The sequence below is a fragment of the Pygoscelis adeliae genome, unplaced genomic scaffold (genome assembly GCF_000699105.1).
Source record: "Pygoscelis adeliae isolate BGI_AS28 unplaced genomic scaffold, ASM69910v1 Scaffold1, whole genome shotgun sequence".
Lineage (NCBI taxonomy): Eukaryota > Metazoa > Chordata > Aves > Sphenisciformes > Spheniscidae > Pygoscelis > Pygoscelis adeliae.
The window spans coordinates 5242651-5250275 of NW_008824051.1; positions in this window are offsets into that span (position 1 = coordinate 5242651).

Consider the following 7625-nt stretch of genomic DNA (forward strand, 5'->3'; position numbering starts at 1 on the left):
GAGCCCCGGGGCCGCTCCCCGCCCTCGGTTCCAGCCCCCTTTGATCTGGTTTGGTTAAGGCTGATCTGAAGATTAGAGCCGCGCTCTGCAGCTTCGTCTGCCTGCGCCCACTGAGCTGTGGGACCTGGAACCGCGGGGCGCCTTGCTCTTGTTCTAGCTTCAACACACGCGCTTACCTGGGAAGCACAAGCGGCATCACCCTGCCACCAGCGTTTTTGAAATGGACAGAGCTGAGGAAGGCGGGACACTGAAAACAGCACCGAGTGTCATTTGGAGTGTTTTCCAAACTCACTTCAGCCCTCATTAGTTCCTGGCAAACGTGTCTCGTCCCTAGCCCCAAGCTCTTGACTTCATCGTTTGGTTATCAGGCATTTCTTACGAAGTATCTCTGCGTGCCTACAAATCGCCGACACTTCAACAACAACAAAAAGACAACTTGGAAAAGCAGGGCTTTTCTCCCCACCAGATTTTAAGATGCTTGTAGCTAAAATGCCTTTTCTTGAGCTTCCTTCACACCTGAGCACTTGAGGACCTGGTAGTCCAAAAGTGAACCTCTCCACGTACTCCTCAGATACATCTGTTTAAAAGACTTTATAAATACAAACTGAATTATTACAGACTATTAACGCAAAAAGCTGAAAACTCCAGGAGCAGAGAAGACAGCCTGGTCACAAGTCAAAACGAAAACACAGAGATGGCCAAATTCTGGGGATATTTAAAGCCTCAATTCTAGGACCTCAAGAATAAAGCAGCAGGTCATGTTTACAAAGAGCTCAGTATTAAGGTGGGGAACGCTGTACTCACTCAATTTGCAGAGCTGTATTAGGAGGAACTTTTTAAAATACCACTATGGGAAATGCCACAAGCTGGTCTCAACCTGCTCTACCAGGGTATGCTCAAACCGACTACTGAACCTCACATGCTCACAAGCCTCATGTTTTGGGAGGCGACTCCTGGTTTTTCCCTCAGCTCTGGGTATCTCAGATGCAAACCTCAGAACTGGCATCCTCTTGGGGCAGATCTTACAAACCAGTCCCCTGACACTCCAAAGCAGGTCATAATCCACCTGGGACTGGCTTTTTAGAAGAGCTCTCTTTCTCCTCCGCTGAAACACAGAAGCTCCAATTTCAGGGCCGAGTTGAGCTGTTTGTAGCAAAAGGAATTTCTCATCCACAAGCACCTTTACTCTTTGTAAAGCAAAAAATCTTACCAACGGAAACACTGGCGCTCAGTTTACCTCAGTGTGACCTCGGAATTATGCATCCTAACTCTGGTCCAAGTTTTTACACAAGGCAGCTCTTCCTGCTCATTGGATCTGGTCTTTAACAGGTGGTGAGAGACTGTGCTGCTTCCCCACTTCTAAGGGGAAACTTATTTTTTTTAAAACCAATGTTCCTTGCCTTTCTCACTATTTATTGAACAAAATAGCAATACTACAAAGCAGATAACTTTAAACCATAATTCAAAATGGAAGCAGGACTATAAAATGGTACGCACTTTCTGAATATCTGAAATGCATAATATATACCCAGAAGCGTCACAAGAATAATCTCAAAGCTACTTTTGCAAAGTCACAAAACTCTAGGTATTTTTGAAAAACCTATCTACTAATAAAAGTATTTCTTAAGTATGTAAATACTACTGTATATCAGTTCACTGCAGATACTGTATCGCTTGTATTTGCTAACCACCTCAAAGAAGTGACAAAAGGCACATATTTGCTCGCTGCTTTGCTATCTTGAAGGAAAAGTACTATAAAAAGCTAAAGGATTACGATCTATTAAAGCTCTTAGATTATATGTACTGCACAAAATAGCGTTACTACATCTTAGCACATCTTACTGCAGCTACTTTGTTCCCAAGGACGATAGTAAAATGAATGTACGTTCATAGGTTATGCTTAATAAAATCATTCCTGTGCAAATTGGATTTAAATACTGTATCATATATTTGAATTACAGACTTGTAGTCGATTATTGCCTTTACAGTATCTGGAAAAGCAAACTCAGCACTGCGAGTGCTGAGAAACCTTTCCCCCATGCTACGCTCTATCCCCGCAGAGCCTTAATTGTCCAATGTCCGCCCAGCACACTCCTGGTTTTGACATCTCCATCACACACCCTTTAACATCCCCTTCTGCACTACATTCAATTTTTAATGTTGCTACTTATCCCACTGTTTATCTGCAGCGATATCAGACAAATGCTGACTTCTTCATTTGTAAGTGATTAGGAAAGACAGCTGAGCTCTGCAGCACATGGAGTGCAGGTACAGGAAAACTGGGGGAAGGTGGAAAAGGATGGAAGAATTTAGACCAATTCAAGGCAGATTAGGGATGTCAAATTTGGTCTGTGGAGGCCTCGAGAAGATAAACGAGTAACACTTTGCTCTATCCACCACCTGGAAATGCATATATGCAGAAAATCTGCAGGACATCTGCACTACTAATTCAGCCTTGGTTTAAGTCAATACGATCCTCGATCCACCAGGAAGTTCCATCTACCTGTGGATCTATCAATACATTTTTACAAGCGACAGAATTTGTCATAAATAAAGTGAACTCTAAGCTTCACTATGCATCAAAAAAAAAAAGCAGACTAAAATTTGACTATTATACCATCTTGAAGATTAATTATTATTTTTAGATTTCACAGATTACTTAAAAATTTGTGATTTGAGCTTCAAGCCCTTCAAGACAGACATGCTGCTCTGGGCAAACAGAAGTACTTTGCATGTTCTGATCAAAGGAAAATCCTTCGAACTTAGAAAAACAGGCTAACCATCTCTTATCGTAACTTATCATGATAAGCGGCTTTTTTTACTGAGATTTTAAAATAACATTGTTCATAGTATGCTTAACTAATGAAATCAAGCAGTAGTAAAAATACTACTACAGTTCCCAGAATTCTATAGACAATCCTTAGGAATAAAATAAATACTGATACTATGATAACCATATTAGAGATTCAAATGAATTATAGTTTGTATAACATATAAGAAGATAAGCCTAAAAAGTTGAAGCTTATTTGTATTTACAAAGTATGGCTGACATACTGTGTTGTAACGTATGAAGTTTGACCCTTCTCTCTATTCAAACAAGATATAAGGAGTTGCAATTCTTGGCCATGATCCTTTCATAGCCTCTCCTGGGGCTAAACTGAAGACACCAGGCAATGCCATCAAGCGCCAGCCACTTCTGCTAGCTTTGGCTGCCCGTGATCAAGAGCTGCTACCTAGCTAACACCCTTTCAACACTGTAGCTGCAGCTATTCTCTGTAGCTTTTCTTGGCTGGATGCCTTCACATGCCTCTCTGAGCTTAATATGACATTAATCACAGATTCTTCTTGTCAGAGCAGTGTCTTTTAAAAAGGGGGAGGGGGAGAGAGAGAGAGAGAGAGAGATTCAGAAGAACGAGAAAGACTTTGACAGTGTTGGACATTAATAGGAGAGCTGGTGGCCTTTTTGGGTGCTCTGGGGACAAACTGATGCTGAAGGACTATGCAAATGCTCAAGGAAAAAGCACAGAGGCTTTTGAGATCCTCGAAGGCCAAACAGAGGGCACCAGAGGTGCTGTAGAAATTCTGCTGAATTGCTAATAAACTGGGGAGAATAAGGGAATATGGAATAGAAGTAAAAAGCTAATTAAAGTGAGAGAATGAGTTCTGTACATGGCACATGTATTCTGCTAGTATTTTATTATAGCTACATTGAATTTTTATTACAATTCCTATCCACCTACAGAATTTCCTGACTGGTGGCGATTTTTTCTTGGACACAATATTCTCTACTGCATCTCAGATGCTATAGCACAGTACTTGCAGTAGGCAATTTACCAAATGCCATTTAAAACAAACAATGCAGTGGGAGAAATATGGTAGGGAACCAACCATTTATTTCCTACTTTTTATACTGAAGTATCTTTTCATGCAACACTCGAGGTAATACTGAGATAGCAGCAGCTACTTTAATTACTCAGAGACACATACGGCACATACTGAGATCTTCCAGATTATAGCAGTACATGGGACATGCCAGGAGCACAGTACCGAGAAAGTTAATCGGACTGAGTCAGCTTGATCCATTGGAAATTACTAGATCTAGGCCGCCGCTGATTGTGCCACACCTGACACTTTTGCAGAGATATCAGAGTGCCTGCACAGTGCTCCCAAGTGCTCTTGGGTTCAGATATACAAGGTGAAGACATAAACTGACTTATCCGAGACTGCAGCCACACAAACGTGAGTCATCTGCTCCTAGACCTAAACTGAGCCTGAAAACAGAACTGACGTGTTCATCAGGCATCACCCCCCGAGATGGAAACTCTCAATATTGGCATTCTAGAGCTTCTGAACAGAGAGTGGACTTAATCCACAACCTGTTACCCTTCCAGAGATGAAAGGGAATATTGTAAGAGAGAAAAACAAAAGCACCCAGCAATGAAAAAACACCTGTATTTAGATCTGTGGGTTTATTTCTTTGAGATACAAGATGAAGAAAAGGAAGTGAATGAAATACAAGGTATTAAACGTAAAGACTCACATCCTCTTACATTGGCTTTCTTCTATATGCTTTTTTTTTCCCCCTAGCGTGTGGAGGAGACAAGCCTTCATATAAATATAGGTCGTAATGTAAGCAGAACTGATTCAGTATCATCATATACCTATGGCTGAAGCCTTAAGTATTAAGCCTTCCATTTTCAGACTGCTAGCTCCATGAGGATGAAACAGTCTGATCAATAGATGTCATGAAGTAAATCAGCTGTCCTTCTCCAGTTTCCACTCATCCAGACTTCATCACAAAATCTTTCATAATCGATATCTTCAAGAAAGACTGAGAATTAAGGGAGTAGAGAGGCTGAAAAATCTTTAAGCCTTGCAAAGCAGTCTTCTCCAGCGCTAGTGACAAGGGAAATGTTAGACATGAATGCTGATTGTGCTCTATTTTTTTTTTTTAGATAAACAAAGGACTCCTGGCTTGTAATTGGGAAATTTAAACTCTACACACTACAATCAATAAAACAGATACCAGCATATTCTTTTAATATTCTGGAAACTGGACATTTAAGGTCACATCATCTTAAATAACACTGAAAGTCAAAGCACAGAAATAAATTTCTGGGGGCAAAGAAGGTCTTTCATTGTCCATGAAGTGCCTAGAACAATGTGCTCTCAGTCCCTAGTGTAATTAAAGAGTCAGTTCAGTATGCTATTGCAAACAAATACAGCAGGATTCTAAACTATTTCCTTTATTGATTTTTTTAAAAAGCTCTCAAAGTATGACAGTGACATTTTCCAGTCTTTTTTTTTCCCTCCAACTGAAACAAGACACTCTAGCAGTATTTCTCTAACTTTCTTCATTGAGATCCTGAGGTTTTAAATCAGGTCATGTGAAGGTTGAGTTTTATGAAATATAAGACTGTCTTGTTTTATCTACTTACAGAACAACATCAATTTAATGATTTTCAGTGAAGATCCAATAGAGATAAATCCTTTATTTTGCATGTTTCCAAATCACATGTACTCTGAATTGAAATGCACATCTGAGGCTCCACAGTAACTCAAGTCCCACATGACACAAGTTTTGGAAAGCTCTTAAGTTTAAAAAATTCCCCACATTGGAAGCAATTATTTACATTACTAAAATAAAAAAGTTGTGTATTAAGCATGAAAAACAGAAAAAATCAGATTTAATACTCTGCAAAAATGCTTTAGGATGGGAAGTTTGTAAGAGCTTTATTAGCATCTCAAATAGTTTTCAGATACTAATATGAATAAAACTTGTTAAAAGTACAAATAAATCTGGAAGCAGAATTGAAGATCTATACTTTTAATTTATCTACAGCTCTCAATGTTTTGAACGAATTTTTAATAGCTTGTCTTCAGTTGTAACAGTTTTATTCTCTAAACAGAGTGCTCCAATAATAAGTTACACTAAAATGCAGCTGCATAAACATATTTACACACAGTTACATTTTCTTACTCACATTCCTTTCTCACAGGTGTACCTTTTCCACTATGAACTAGCTACACTTACGTGTATCTTATGTAAGTGCACACATGTATAATGTCACTTGTAAAATAGTCCAGACTGACCAGAGGGAAAAACTAACAGAATGCTTTATCTGAACATAGAACAATGACATAAAAAGCAGTAATTCCATCACTTGTGCAACAATAGTATTTAAATTACAACCACTATCCTGATGTTACAGTGAAAGCAACTATTGCAGTATAATTTTTTTCCAAGTGACAGGAGAAATGCACTTAACAATATTGTTACAGTAATTACCATATTAAGATTAACTTGTCTATAATCAAAGAAATAACAAAGAACTGCATTTCTCCCATCATTTGGAGGCATTCATACAGCAACAGTCCAGAAAACACAACTACCACTATTTCTATTTCAGCTAGAGAGGCAAAGGAAAAGTCACTTTTTCAGATTCATATTCTTAGTTCAGGAAACAGCAAAGTCTTGAAATGTAAGGGATTCTTTTAAAACGCTAAAGTATTGATTACTTTTAAGATAGGGACCATTGTTTTGCACTTAATTTCAGGGAAACTAAAAATGTAACATCAATATTTATTGCAACCGCATAAGTATTGCCATATATTATGTGTGCAATATAAACATTTATGTGCAAAATAAACATTTATGTTGCAGATACCAGAAAGTTATTCATTTTGCTGTTCATTTCAATCACTTTCACAGCTAAAGAAAGTAGAAGGTTCTCGCTATTCATTTAAGAGCAAATTAGGTGACGACTGTAGTTCTGAAACATTTCTTCTACCTATTGCAAGTTCAACCTTCAACCTAGCGTGCTGTTCCCTTGGCTTAGTGAAAGTAACAGGAGAGAAAACCCCTACCAACTTCTTAATTATTCATTTTTCTAAAGGATTTTCAAAATTAACTGCCTAAACCTTCAAATAATGCATGAAAGGGCTCCTCCCCTTTTGTGCACAACCCACATCACACCTTCACCTTTCCTCATTAGGAAAGTGAAATAAGCACCAAAGTTGATCTTTTTTTCTTCAGCAAAAAAAGATCTAAGTGTTTGGAGTAAACAGCCTTTGCTAGAGCCCATAGAGGAGCTTTTATTTAATGTGAGCTTTACTGACACACTAACGAAAGCCTGACAGACAAGGCAAGAGAAAATGCTATTTGAACACAAACTCAATGTTTGCTCACTAGGCTGCTTGCCTGCCAGAGGGTTACCCAAACACAGCTCTTGCAATGGGAAGTCAATTTTTTCTATCTGTCTCTTAGCAAACAGATGTGAGCCTGGGAATTTCTCATACATTCAGATAAATCAAGAACCAGACCTTTCAGAGCACCAACCTCCATAGCTTTAGAAGGAGATGTCAGATTTCTCTGGGACCCTCTGATTTCACACTGTTTAGACTAAACTACAGTTACTGCCTATCATATGCAACCCACATAATTTCCAAAGCTGTTCACTATAGTTTGATACGTGTCTGTTTTACCTGCTACTCTAAGTCAAAAACCTTGAGACAAGTCTAAACTATGAAACATCTATGTAACATTCCCCGACATGTTTTTTGTTTGTTTGTTATTTTTAAACGCTATCTCTATTCCTCTTATATTATGCCTAGGGATACTGAGG